At 42.4% G+C, this 13,572-nt stretch overlaps 1 protein-coding gene across 3 annotated transcripts in view; it reads left to right on the top strand.

The window, feature by feature from the left end:
* KRCC1 (lysine rich coiled-coil 1) overlaps positions 1-13,109 on the top strand; it is a 30,527-nt gene extending 17,418 nt beyond the window's left edge. Inside the window, exons 3-4 of one of the 3 annotated variants that reach the window (XR_013349212.1) lie at positions 5,885-6,154; positions 10,224-13,109. The gene's annotated coding sequence lies outside the window, so the exon portion shown is untranslated. Of the gene's footprint in view, positions 1-5,884; positions 6,155-10,220 lie in introns of all 3 variants that reach the window. The other 2 variants (XR_013349213.1, XR_013349211.1) reach the window with 2 other exon arrangements.
* The last annotated feature ends 463 nt before the right edge of the window (positions 13,110-13,572 follow it).

Raw genomic sequence — 13,572 nt, 5'->3', positions numbered from 1 at the left:
CTCTTACTAAAGACAAGTCTCCCCTCTGGGCACCTGGGTGGCTCAGTGGTTGAGCATCTGCCTTTGGCTCAGGGTGTGATCCTAGGGTCCTGGGATTGAGTTACTCAACAGGTTCCCCACAGGTAGCCTGCTTCTCCCTCTGCGTATGTCTCTACCTTTCTCTCTGTCTCTCATGAATAAATAAATAAAATAGTTTAAAAAAAAAAGGAAAAGAAAAAAAAAGACAAGTCTTCCCTCATGCACTGGATTCTACACCCTTTCACCTTCTCAAGATCTTCATCTCTCCAGTACCATGAATCTCTTCCCCCTTAACTGGATTATTCCATTAGTATGCAAACATGCTTCTATTTCCCCTCTACAAAAAACAAAAACAACTCCCTTGACCCCTATATCCTCTTTTAGCTACCTTCTTTCTCTTTCACATGAAAACTGTCTATACCAGCTATCTACACTTCCTCACCTCTCATTCTCTCCTCCACCTGTTCCATCTAATTTTTATCCCTCTCCCTTCTCTGAAGCTGTTCTTGTCGGTCAAGGTCTCCAATGACTTCCTTGTTGTCAAATCCAATGGATAGTTTTTATTTGTATTCAGTCCAGCCTCTCAGAACTCCCATCTGATTGTTCAGTCCCTCTCTCTTGAAATGCTCTTCCCTTAGGCTCATAGCACCACATTCTCCTGATTTTCCTTACCTCCATAGTTCCTCCTTCTCATGGGTTCCTCCTTCTCATACTGGTTCCTCCTCCACCTACCTCTAAACGCATCACCATGTATGGTGCATCAGGAGCCAATCCTAGACCACCAGTCGGTAACCACACATCCTAAGTGATCTTATCCAGACCCATGGCTTTAAACTAACCTGTATGTTGTGGTAGACTACATGTTCCCCACCCCCAAAATTCCTATGTTGGAATCTAATCCCCTGTGTCATGGTATATGGAGGTAGGGTCTTTAGGAGGTAATTAGGTCATGAGGGTAGAGCCCTCATGGATGGGATTAATGTCTTTGTAAGAAGGCAAGAGAGGTAGCTCAGGCACCTAGTCTATAGTAATTTATTATAGTAGCCCAAAGTGTCTAAGACGACCTCTAAATTTCTATCTAGATTTTCTCCCTGAGTTCTAGACTCATATCGAGCTGCACTTGATATTTACACTTAGCAACTCTAAAGAGTACTTGCTTCCCTTATCACCAGTCATTCCTACCAACCTCCTCTCCACCCAGTTTCTCCATCTCTGTGAATAATAACACCAACTCAATTGTTCAAGGCTTCCTCTCCTACATGAGACCCATCAGTCATTCCTCTTGGTTCTATCATCAAATTCTCTCTCCTGTTGTCCAATTCTCTGCATCTTCATTGACACCATCCTGTCCCAAACCATCATTTTATCCTGTACCTCTCTTGTATTCTTTTTATTTCCAAAATGATTTTTTTTTCTTTTGCTAATTTTTTCCTGTGTCTGTCAGGGTCATTGGTTTGTAACCAGGACTGGCTCAAATTTGATGTTCAATGAATATTTCTGACTGAAAAATAGAATAATTTTTTTAAACTGTATTACATTTTATTTTCCCTAGAATTAGAACTTTTTTTTTTTCAGTTGTATAGTTGTCTGGCCATTTTATTGCAGAGCTGTTTTTCTGGTTGATGCACTCTGCATCAGAACAGATAAATCTAAAAAGAACTGCAAAACTGGAATAACTCATCACAGGTTCTGAGTTGGTGAGTGTAAACCTGAAACAGAGGCACCCGGAGATCAACTGCTATTATGGTCATCTCCACCCTGAGGATTTCAGAAATACCCAGCAACTATTTCCTTTAAAAGGACGAAACTTTGCCTTAAAACAAAAGAAAACAAAAAAACCTGCTAGATTGAGAAACTAAATTGATCAGGGAAATAACATTAGGAGTAAGAAGAAGAGAAGGTTCAAATAGGGAGCAGGGAAAGGTCCTACATGAAACAAAACCCAGAAACTACTATCACAGCAAAATACGACATCTAAGGTTCTCACCTTGGCAGGGTAGACCTGGAGGCCAAAATAGGAAATACAGCAGACTTTTCTGAAGCAGTTTAGCCCTGAGAGGCAGAGAAGTAACCATGTTTGGCACCCTTCACAGTAAAAAAGAGGTATGAGCTATGAAGCTGGGAAAGGTACCCCAAGCCATTCCTTTCTCAGAAATGTCCTTCCAGTAGTCAAGGTTAACACATTTTGCTTAAATTTTGGAAAAGAGAAGAATGTGATCTAGCCACACATAAGGTAATTACAAGAGAAAAATGAACTGTAAAATATTTTGTCAGGAAGATACCAGAAAAATGCAGACACAAAACAGATGAAAACTGACCTAACACTTCAAAAAGGGCTGAAATAAGACAATAATGAAAGCTTTGAGAAAAGTTCATCAATCAGAAAAATAGCTCTGCAATAAAGTGGCCAGACAACTATACAACTGAAAAAATATATATAATTCTAGGGAAAATAAAATGTAATACAGTTAAAAATAATTCTATTTTTCAGTCAGAAATATTCATTGAACATCAATGACCTGGTTACAAAACAATGACCCTGACAGACACAGGAAAAAAATTAGCAAAAGAAAAAAAAATCATTTTGGAAATAAACGGAATACAAGACAGTATAGACAACAGAGAAAAAATAAAAGGTAAAAGGGAGGATAATGAAAATAATGCAACAAAAGTAAAATAATACAAAAGACTTGCAAGAAATTGATAAAGATAAAAAGTAAGCAAAGGAAACTCCAACAGACTTGGAGTCTCTAAAGCAGAAAACAAGCAATGAAGCAGAACAAACACTTAAAACTGTTTATTGGGTATAATTTGTGTTTATTAATGGCAATATGTATATACATTTGCAAAACAGTTGCGGGTGTGCATGCAAAAGGTTGTTGACTTGTTTAGGCAATGCATGGAGTGTTCTGGATTCTCAGACTCTGGGCAATAACCCCCAAGACAGTTTTGAACTTTCAGATCTAACAAACTTGGTTTTGAACTCCAGTTGGATAGTTACAAGCTATGTATGGTACATTCTTTGTTGGGGCAAATGGCAGCAATAATTCTTTCTCCCTGTATTATCCTTGAGTTAGTTCCTTCCCATGCTACTGGGCTTGGCCATGGGATTTGTTTTGACCAATGGGAGAATAGCAAATATGATGCAAGCTAGATTTGGAAAGTGCCTGTGCTTGCCTCTCATGCTACTTTTGGAACTCAGCCACCTTTTACAAGCCCTGTTGAATCATGACAGACTCGTGGCCATGTCTCCATCACCCAGCTGACATTGAACTAACTCCTCCTCCTCCTCTTCACCAGATACCAGGCACCTAGGCCTTCCAACCCCCACTGAGCCAGGCTGGCCAGCTCACAAAATTGTAAGAAATAAATGTTTGCTGTTTTAAATCATAAGTTGTTGGCTGGTATGTGATGCTGCAAAAAACTGATTTATACACTACGTGATTTTAGATGAGTTTCTTAACTGGCGATAAGACAAGTATACCCCCCTGCATGGCTATTTTGAGGATTAAATAAGAAGATATATGCAAAGAGCAGGGCACAACATAAATACTTAACATAATAAAAACAATCTCTACAGGCTGGAATGAGGGCAGCCCTCAGGCTGGGGCACACTGGTTTAGTACTTTGTAAGCAGTCCTCACACCTCGGATGCCAGAGGGAAAGCATATGAAAGAACTGGAAGGAAGAAGGGACAGTAGTGGCTAAGATATGAAGGTGTGTGCTTCAGGTCACAACTCTAGTCACGGAAGAGAGGGAGTGCACTCTAGGCTTTTCCCTGGCACCCACCCCCATGCTACTGCCCCAGAAACAATGGATGCAAGGGCACTCAGCAGTTCAGCTGGCTCCTCCGGGAGCATAAAGTATGGACCTCCATGGACAGGAAACAAACCAAAGAGAAGGACAACCCTCATAGGCAACATGGATATCCAAATGTATCTTGGATTGCCTGAGACCAGACTCCCTGTTAACAGTGCATGCTAACTGGGCCCATTTGGCTTTGTTTTACAACTCATCCCTGTAGCTACCATAAAGGAAACTGCCATTGTTCGCGCCATTTTACATGGAAGAGAGCAAGACTCTAAGAATCACTCTAATTTGTCCAGGGATACACTGGAACCCAGCCCTATCTCCTTCCAGTTTTGAGGTTTGAATCCTAGACCTTTAGGGAACTGGAGGAGGCGTGGTGGATGGGGGTACCTGGAAGATGAGTACTAGCTGGACTTCAGAGGATCTAGGGGCTTCCTAGAAGGGCCAAGAGTGAGGAAACAGGTTACCATAGACCTTGAAGGAAAGGAGGGAGTCACCTCAGTGTGTATGAGAGACTGCAGAGGATGTGAGGGCAAGGAAGGCCTGGGAAGGCCTTGAAAATTGAAGTCATAGTCTGATGGGAAAGGGGTGATGTGCTGTTTCTAGGCAGAAAAAGAGTGCCTTGGACTAAGTAGTCTTGAAGGTTTCCCTCCAAATGAGGAGAATGGAGCCAAGCACCATGAAATTTCACATTTTATTATGAGCTGTCCATCAAAAGATGCTACCAAGAGAAGAAAAACATAAGGCAGAGTGGGAGATCTCACAACTGTAGAACCAGCAAAGGGCTCATTGGCAGAATATAGGGAAAATGCAAGCAGAAAAATGTCCAAGAGACCTCCACCAGAATTTCACAAGAGAAAATCCAGAAAGCCGGTAGATAGTAAGAAAGGTACTCAATATTCTTGGAAACTAGGAAATTCCTGGGGTTTTTTGTTTGTTTGTTTGTTTGGTTGGTTGGTTGGTTGGTTTGGTTTGGCTTTTCTTATTCCAAATTTCACTTTGTCAAAGAAACCTTGACAATTAGATACAGAATTAAGGTCTGATAATTCCAAGCATTAGACAGAATGGGAAGCACTCAAACACTTCTAGGGGAGGATTGCAATTAGTAGAACCTCTTTCAAAAAATATTTGGTGTTACTGTGTTTTATAATGCTGAATATGCAACGTTGTGTTTCACAGAAATTCCGCTGTTCAGCAAACAGCCTCTAGAAATGCAGACTTATGGATATCAGAAGATGTATACCTGAATATTCATGACAGCAGTGTTTAAAATGGCCCTAGATTAGAAACATTTGTGAGCCCACAAAAGGATAAATGATCTGTGATTATGTATTTTGTTAATAGAATGGTGGGGCCCCTGGCTAAGTGGTTGAGCATCTGCCTTTGCTCAGGTTGTGATCATGGGGTCCTGGGATCAAGCCCACAGCAGGCTCCTTTTGGGGAGTTTGCTTCTCCCTCTGCCTATGTGTCTGTCTCTCTCTTTGTGTGTCTCATGAATAAATAAAATCTTAAAAAAAAAAAAAAGAATGGAATACCAGACAACCTAAAAAGGAACACAATGTGGTAAAATTCAGAAGTGTGTTGAATAAAGAAGTGCATACTGTATGATTCGGCTTATGTAAAGTTCAAACAAAAGAACTAAACTATCATATTTTGCAATGTCTATTCAAGTGATAAGCTATACAGAAGGATGAGATTACCACAGAGGTCAAGCTCTTGCCCCACAGTTAAGATGTGGAGGGGAAGGAGTCAGACTTCTGGGGTGTGGGCAGTGTTCTATTTACTGACCTGAATGTGGTTTGGTGGATATTTCCTTTGTCATAAATCATCGTGCTTTATATTTTTGTTTTGTGCACATTTCTGCATGTGTGCCTCATTTTACCATGTAATGGTGTATTTAATTTAATTTAAATTTTTTTTCAAAATAAGCTTCAAACAAGATATACTAGTGTTGATTAGGTTAGAGACAGATTGCATTTCAAGGTAATGCACTTGGGTGGCTTGGGTGTTCCTTAATCACTTTAAAAACTGTGATGGGATTTGTTTCTCCTGATAGCCTGGATCTGTAGGATGATGAAGTCCAAAACCCAAAACCCTGAGACAAAGGAAGGGGCGTGGCTTGCTGCTTCCCGGCTCCTAGGAACCTGGTTGAGAAGTCAGCAATGAGGAAGTTGGGACTCTTCTCCTGGAGCTCAGAGTAGAACTTCCATCTTCCATGCTAGGGCTTCTTATTTCCTCTTTGAGATTCTAGCTCGGTGGCCTCTGCTCTCAGTAGGACCACAGGACTTCTCCTTACACGACCTCAAAGACTTGTAAGCTTGAGGAGGTAAGGGTTCCATCTGTTTGTGGAAATTTCAGTAAGCTAGTACATTGCAGGTAAGAGATAAACCAAACATGTGGGTCTTTTGCTCTGTTTGGTGTCATTTGGAGCACTAGTTGGGAGGGAAGGTGGCTGAGGAGTGAACCTCAGAGGAGGGTGGTGGGAAGGGCCAGCCCAGGCAGGTAGGACTTCTTGGATCTGGGCTTCCTACTGGGCCCATACATGGAGGATGAAGTGTCAGGGGAGGTCGGGGCCTCTCCTCACTCACGTATTCATTGTCTGGACTAAGTATCAACTACATGTCAAACACACTTTGATATGGTAAGGAACTTCTATTCAAGTATTGGAGATAGAAAATAGACCAAATATCCAACTTAAGTTGTATTTAGATCCTTGCTACTCAAAGTGTAGCCTGGGTACAAAGCAGCATCAGCATCATCTGGGAGTTTGGTAGAATGTCAGCCCCCAACCCCCCACCCCGCCTGATCCCAGACCAGTGACTCAGAATCAACATTTTAATAATCTCAAAACATGGTGTTAGATCATGGAAAGTGCCAGGGGGAAAAACAAATGGGGAAGGAGCATAGAGTGTCCCAGAGGTTGAGAGGGTCAGTCAAAGCTGTGCGAAGGTGACATTCTAACTAGGGCAAGAAGGAGGAGTCTTCAGAAGGAGCTAAGTACGTAAAGAGCTTTGTAGGCTTCTGAAGGAGGACAAAGGCCCTGAGGACAAGGTGTGCCTGCCTGTTCCCCTCCAGCCTGGAAAAGGGTGTGGCTTCCAGGGAGGAGCTATGGGAATGCTGTCAGAAACCAGAAACCTCCCATCAGTGGGACAACCAGTGGTGTCTGGGCTTTTGGGCACTTGGGGATTTGGGCTTCCTTCTGTGTGAGGGAGGACAGGACATCTGATGGACTTTGAGGGAAAGGGTGACTTTAAGCAGGATGACGTAAAGGATTATTCTGGCTGCTGGGAAGCTCTAGGAAGAGCAAGCTCCCCAAACGTCCTGTAAGTTCCCTTGGAGAGGCTCAGACTAGAATTGCCTGGGTCTGGGGCTGATAGCCTTACACAGAAGGAAATGCCTCAGGGAACTGGATTTCACCTGGATGTTATTTTGCCAGTTCAGCTTTCTACTCTATGGTGTAACCCTGTTTGTCTTAATATACAGCACCCCAACTAAGAAAACAAAGCCAGAGGGGCAGAGACGAGGCAGAGAAGTAGGCAGGGCTGTGACAAGCTAGCAGAGCATGGAGAAAAGTAGAAGTTGAGGTAAGGGAGCAGAGTTCCATGGCCTGAGGAAACGTGTCTCTTACAGAGAGGCTGGCGTCTGGGAAAAAGGGGGTATAGTTGTGGCTGGTACTTGGAGACTGAGGAATCAGTACAGGCCAGCAGCGGGGGACCTGGGGTCTTACAAGGAACTATTTTAAAACAATAGGAAACATAGGGGGTTTGATAGAGAAGGCATAATCAGTCTGACTTTAAAAACAACAAAAAAAAAAAAATGAAAAAAGTATGTAATTCCTCTGGCTGCTTCCTGGAGCACGACTCAAGAGTTTGTTAAAGTGGAAGCTGATTTGTAGTGCAGGTGAGAGAAGACTGGGCTTGAACAGGGAGGGGACAGTGAGGATGGAAGGCAGGCAGTACATTGCAGGGGTGTTTTTCATAGGTAAAATAGGCCAGACTTGATGGATCTCACGGTACAGACATCTGCCAACAGCTGAGTCTTTTGTAAGCAGGGCCTACTTCACTCTGCTCAGTGTGCCTTCCCCCTGCCCACATGCCCTCCATCAGCCTTCCAGGACACAGCCGGGACCTCTCCTCTCCCAGCCAGCACTTGTCTCGGCTCTTTTGCATATTGAGGGGGCGGGGTATGTCAGCCATCACACAAGACTGTCAGCTTCCCCAGGGCAGAGGCCATGCCTGTTGAGTTCACATACTTGCCCAATACCAGGCATACCACCTGGCTCAGGGTGTATGCTCCACTGAGCATGCGTCCCAGCTGGGCAGCGATCAGTAGCACACCTCACACCACAGGGGACACTATATAGGAGGAAGCAGAGATCCTGAAAGCATAAGACAATGATACAAGTCAACCCATGGGTAAGCAACCAACCCAGCTGCAAATCAAATCCATGTCTGCCTGCAGTTGTGACCTGCCCAAAGGCACTCATACCAGAAGTGAAACCCAGCCCTGGCCCAGCACCTGTGGGCCAAGTCCTCCCAGGGCATGGACGCCCTAGAGCATATACTCTGGCACCTTCCTCTTTTAGGGTAGGCACCCTGCGCTCTTCACCACCATCCCGTACTAACAGATCCTTTGCCGGTGGAGCATTCACTCTTCCTTATTCTTCCATCTTGAGGAGGGGACCTGAGACCTGAGGCCTCTCTGAAGTTATTTCATTTTGCCAGGATCCAGAATTGATTTAAGAACCTCTACAAAGGTCTCAGTTTAGGTGAGACATAAATTTTCTTTCTTTCTTTCTTTCTTTCTTTCTTTCTTTCTTTCTTTCTTTCTTTCTTTCTTTCTTTCTTCTTTCTTTTCTTTCTTCTTCTTTCTCTCTTTTTTAAATCACGGTCCACACCTGTTCTGTCATGGCAAGAACCCTTCCTCAAAATGACCCTTTGTGCACTGAAATAGGAAATGGGCCTAAATACGTTGTTTGGGATGAAAAGCTGAGTCGAGAACCAGAATGTGCCATCTGACTTCACACCTGTTGGATCAGAGTTTAGATAAAAGTCTGCAGGAATACAGTAGTTATTCCTAGAAGGGGAAACCAGGGAAAACTGATTTTACAGTGTATAATTGTCACTGTGATTTTTTAAAAAATTGTTTTAGGGGTTATTGTGGGGTTTTTTTTTTGTTTTACTTTTAGCACAAACAGGTATTTATTTTGATTAAATGGAAAGACAAAATAAGGTAGAACTGATAAAAGTTCTCCAAACTTTTAGAGTTCTCCAAACTTTTAGACCACCAGTAGCCCATTGGATGTTGCCACATCATTCCAACAACCCCTGGGAGTATTAATCATTAACAGCCAATGACCGGCTGCTCTGTACCCAGCACCGTTCCAAGCCCTTCATTTGTAATTACTCTTTAAACCTCACAACACCTATAAGGTTGGTACCAATATTAGAGCAGTTAAGTGAATAGGTTCTGGACCCTCTCTCTCTGATTCAGACCTTGGCTCTTCCCCTTCCTAGTCGTGTGACCTTAAGTTATTTGAACTCCAACTCAAGTTTCCTCATTTGTAAAAAAGAAATCAGGGATCCCTGGGTGGCACAGCGGTTTAGTGCCTGCCTTTGGCCCAGGGCGCGATCCTGGAGACCCGGGATCGAGTCCCGCGTCGGGCTCCCGGTGCATGGAGCCTGCTTCTCCCTCTGCCTATGTCTCTGCCTCTCTCTCTCTCTCTGTGTGACTATCATAAATAAAAATTAAAATTAAAAAAAAATCATGATAGGTCCAGGTTTTACCACAATTTATAGCATCTTCCTTTTCTTCCATCCAGCTATGAAGTTATGTGTGTGTGTGTGTGTGTGTGTGTGTGTGTGTGTGAGAGAGAGAGAGAGAGAGAGAGAGAGAGAATGCTTGAGGACCCCTATTATTTCTTGGTGCATAAGCACAGGGACAAGCCAGTTCTATCTTTATAGAACTTATGAATGATTTTAGTTTCAGTTAGTTGCTTGATATCTTTTTGTTTTCTTAGAAATAACTTGATGTTTTTTCAATACACAACTAATAGCATTTATGCCAAAAAATCATAACAATTAAGAAAGACTAACATCCATAATGCCCAAACCTAGGCATAACCACTGGTAAATTTTACACATCAATTTTATATTTCTAATCCTTGGATTTATAGTGTTTTAGGACTTGTTTTCTTAGTCTGTTACATTTTATGATTCTCAGCCTATGTCAAAAATATGCAGTTTCAATATCAATGGCTACATTGTATTTATAGTATATGAACATAATATAATCTCCACTAGAAATTTGAGAGCCTAGTCTTTTCAATGACAAAAGAACGTATTTATAGCAAAATGATACATTTAATAAACTTTTTCTTCCATCTTCCCTAGCAGAGATTCATCTATAGTCAACATAATGGAAAATTCTAAGATTTATGACTCTTTTCAACATGAACTTGAGGACTATGTTAGAAAGCAGAAAGCCAGAGGGTTACAACCAGAGGTTTGCTTTAGAAAGATGACAGAGGACTCTGCATACAGAGAAAGGAGCCACACTGCACCCAAACCTCTAATGCTGGAGCAGAGACCCTTCTTCAGGAGGTCCCATGCATTTTCCAGTTCCCATGAAAGGCAGAGAACGATGGAAAATCAGTTACCCCCATGGTTCAAATTTCATCACTCCAGACAAAGACTGGAGTCTCTAAACCACTGTCAGGAAAAACATGACCATTTCTTCAAGAATCTGTGGCTTCCAAACCCTGTGCAAGGAAAGACCCCCATCCCTCAGGCTGCACAACACAGAAAAGATACCAGCCACCTCTGGGAGCAGGGTCCCACCAGAGCCCATCAGGCTGGAGATCAAGAAGGCCGGAGGCGAAGGTCCAGGGAGGAGGGGAGAGAAGGACGCAGCAAGGAGGGGCAGGTTGAGGGGAAGACAAAGCATCATGAGGATGGAGATTCCCACAAAGAGAGCAAGAAGGCCAGGGTGCAGCCAGTCAGCACAGAGAAGCCGAAACACAGAAGGAAGCGCCACCAAGATACCACAAAGGAGGGAAGAAGGTCTCAGAGAGAGAAGAAGCAACCTGGCAAAGAAAGCACGCCGGAGAGGGACCTGTGGGATGAAGCTATCCTCGGCAGTTGTTACTGATTTTGGAGGATTTGGGGCCCTGATATAAAATGATGTGGAGATGTTGGAAAGGCTGGATTAAATGACATTGAAGCAATTCAATGGCCACCACTTCAAAAAAAAAAAAATTTGATCCCCACCTCAGATTCTGTTCAAATGTAAAACACAAATGGTTTCAATGATGTCAGTATAAAAACTAAAATGTAAAACTATTAGGAGAAAAGATAGGAGAGGGGCTTTTAATTTGGGACTGTGAATGGCCTTCCTGAATGAGACACATTAGTCAGGGTCCATAAAGATGAAAAAATAATAAATGTAATTGCAGAGACATTTAAAATCTATAGAACTGAATGTCTTTTTGTAAATTCTTCTGAGAACAAATTAAAAGACAAACATTGTATATATGTGCAGAACAACACCTCCAGAAAGATACACTGAACTGTTGGCTCTGGGGGCAAAAAACCAAGTGGGTAGGGGACAGAGGTGGCAGGTAGACTAAATTTTCAAAGTGTTCACTTATTTTTGTTTTGAATTTGGTAATATTTGTAACCTTTTATTTTTTAAAAAATATTTTTAAAAAATTTTAAGGAATCAGGGCGCCTGGGTGGCTCAGTTGTTGAGCATCTGCCTTCAGCTCAGGGCGTGATCCCGGGGTCCTGGGATCGAATCCCACGTTGGGCTCCCCAGAGGGAGCCTGATTCTCTCTCTCTATGTCTCTGCCTCCCTCTCTGTCTTTCATGAATAAGAAAATAAAATCTTTAAAAAAAAATTTTAAGGAATCTCTCACAACCCTGGGATCAAGAGTCGCCTGCCCACTCCACCCACTGAGCCAGCCAGGTGCCCCAAGATTATTACCACTTAAATAAGCAAATATTTTTTACGGCAAGCAACACACTGGGAAAAAAACATTTGCAGCACTCTATATTAATATCTTTGTGTCAGTTATCAAATTATTGCTTCTTAGCTCCAAAGAGCTTCTTTGCCCCTCTGTGCAACTGGACAGAGAAACTGGTCTCCTTTGCCAGCTGGCTTGATGTTATTCTCAGCCAGTAGAGGGCGCTGGAGGGACACCATAAACTGGGACAGGAGGGCCTTCCTTTTCCCAAGGTTGCTGGTTTTCCCATAGCAGCAAGTCCTTGCCTCTGTGTGTGTGATGTACGGGCAGTCCAAGCCCTGTGACAAATTTTTGGTCCCTATTGAACTGTGTGATCAATGTGTTCCGTATTCTCTCTGCAGAGGTCCAAATCTCAGGCATGTGGGGGAACTCCTAAGTTTCTCACTTTCTTCCATGTTCACCTCCCTCAAAGGGTCAAGGGTGGGCAAACGGCAGCTTGCAGTCCAAATCTAGATGCCTTCCGGCTTCTGTACTGCCCCCCATTTAAGAATAGTTCTTACATTTGAACCCCAACCAAGCAAAATGTTATCCCAACAAAATGGATCATTCCCATTCTTCTCATTAAAGAACTTTATTCCAAAGCTGGTACTCACTTACTATTCTATTTTTATTTTTTTAAAATAATTTTTAAAAGATTTTATTTATTTGAGAGAGAACATGTGAGTGCAAGTGCAAATGGGGGAGGGGCTGAGGAAGAGGGAGAGAATCTTAAGCAGACTCCACCCTGAGCCCAGAATCCCAGACAGGGCTCCATCTCATGACCCTGAGATCATGACCTGAGCCAAAATCAAGAGTCAGACACTTAACTGACTGAGCCACCCCGGCACCCCTACTATATTTTTATCAATAAAATATTGTGGAGATTTGTATTCTATATTATTATACATGATATTACACAAAGCCTAAAATATTTACTACCTGACCTTTTACAGAAAAAGTTTGCAATCCTTGCCTCAGAGACTTCTTGTACCACTTTTGGTAGTTAACAACATTTTGTTTACATTTTTTCCTATTTAATTTTCTCTTTAAATTACTGGAATGGGGGATGCCCGATTGAATGTCTGCTTGAATGGTTGAATGTTGCCTTTGGTTGAATGTTTGCCTTTGGCTCAGGGCATGATCCTGGGGTCCTAGAATTGAGTTCTGCTTTGGGCTTCCTGCAGGGAGACTGCTTCTCCCTCTGCCTCTCTCTGTGTCTCTCATGAATAAATGAATAAAATTTTTTTTAAATAAATAAAATCTTGATTTAATTAATTAATTACTGGAATGGTTTGTGTTCTGATTGAGCCCTAACTGATACAGCCCTAATAGACAAATAGCATCTACCAATTAATAAGAAAATATACAACTCAACAGGAAAGTAGGCATTTACCTATAGATTTAGTTAACAAATATTAAATATTGTTTCAGGTACTAAGATAAAGCAGAAAATGAAATATAGATGAGAAACACAGACGGAGAGAAGAAAGGAAGGCTTTGTTGATGTATAAAATGGAACTCGTTTCTGGGCTTGGGTCATAATGAGCAAGTAACTCACCAAGATGTAGGCCTGGAAGGACTTTGAGGATCTTGGAGGTTGTGGGAGTAATTGTTTGCTGATTGACACCATCCGACAGTTGTTGAACATTGGCATCCCTAATCCCCATCTACAAAATGCCAGTAGCTCCTTCTCCCTACCTAAATGTTGAGACAATCAACACAGGCCCCCTCCCAGAGGTTGC

Source organism: Canis aureus, chromosome 12 (assembly GCF_053574225.1).
Source record: "Canis aureus isolate CA01 chromosome 12, VMU_Caureus_v.1.0, whole genome shotgun sequence".
NCBI classification, from domain to species: Eukaryota; Metazoa; Chordata; class Mammalia; order Carnivora; family Canidae; genus Canis; species Canis aureus.
Note: the sequence above shows the minus strand (reverse complement) of the source record. Positions and strands in the feature narration are given on the sequence as shown.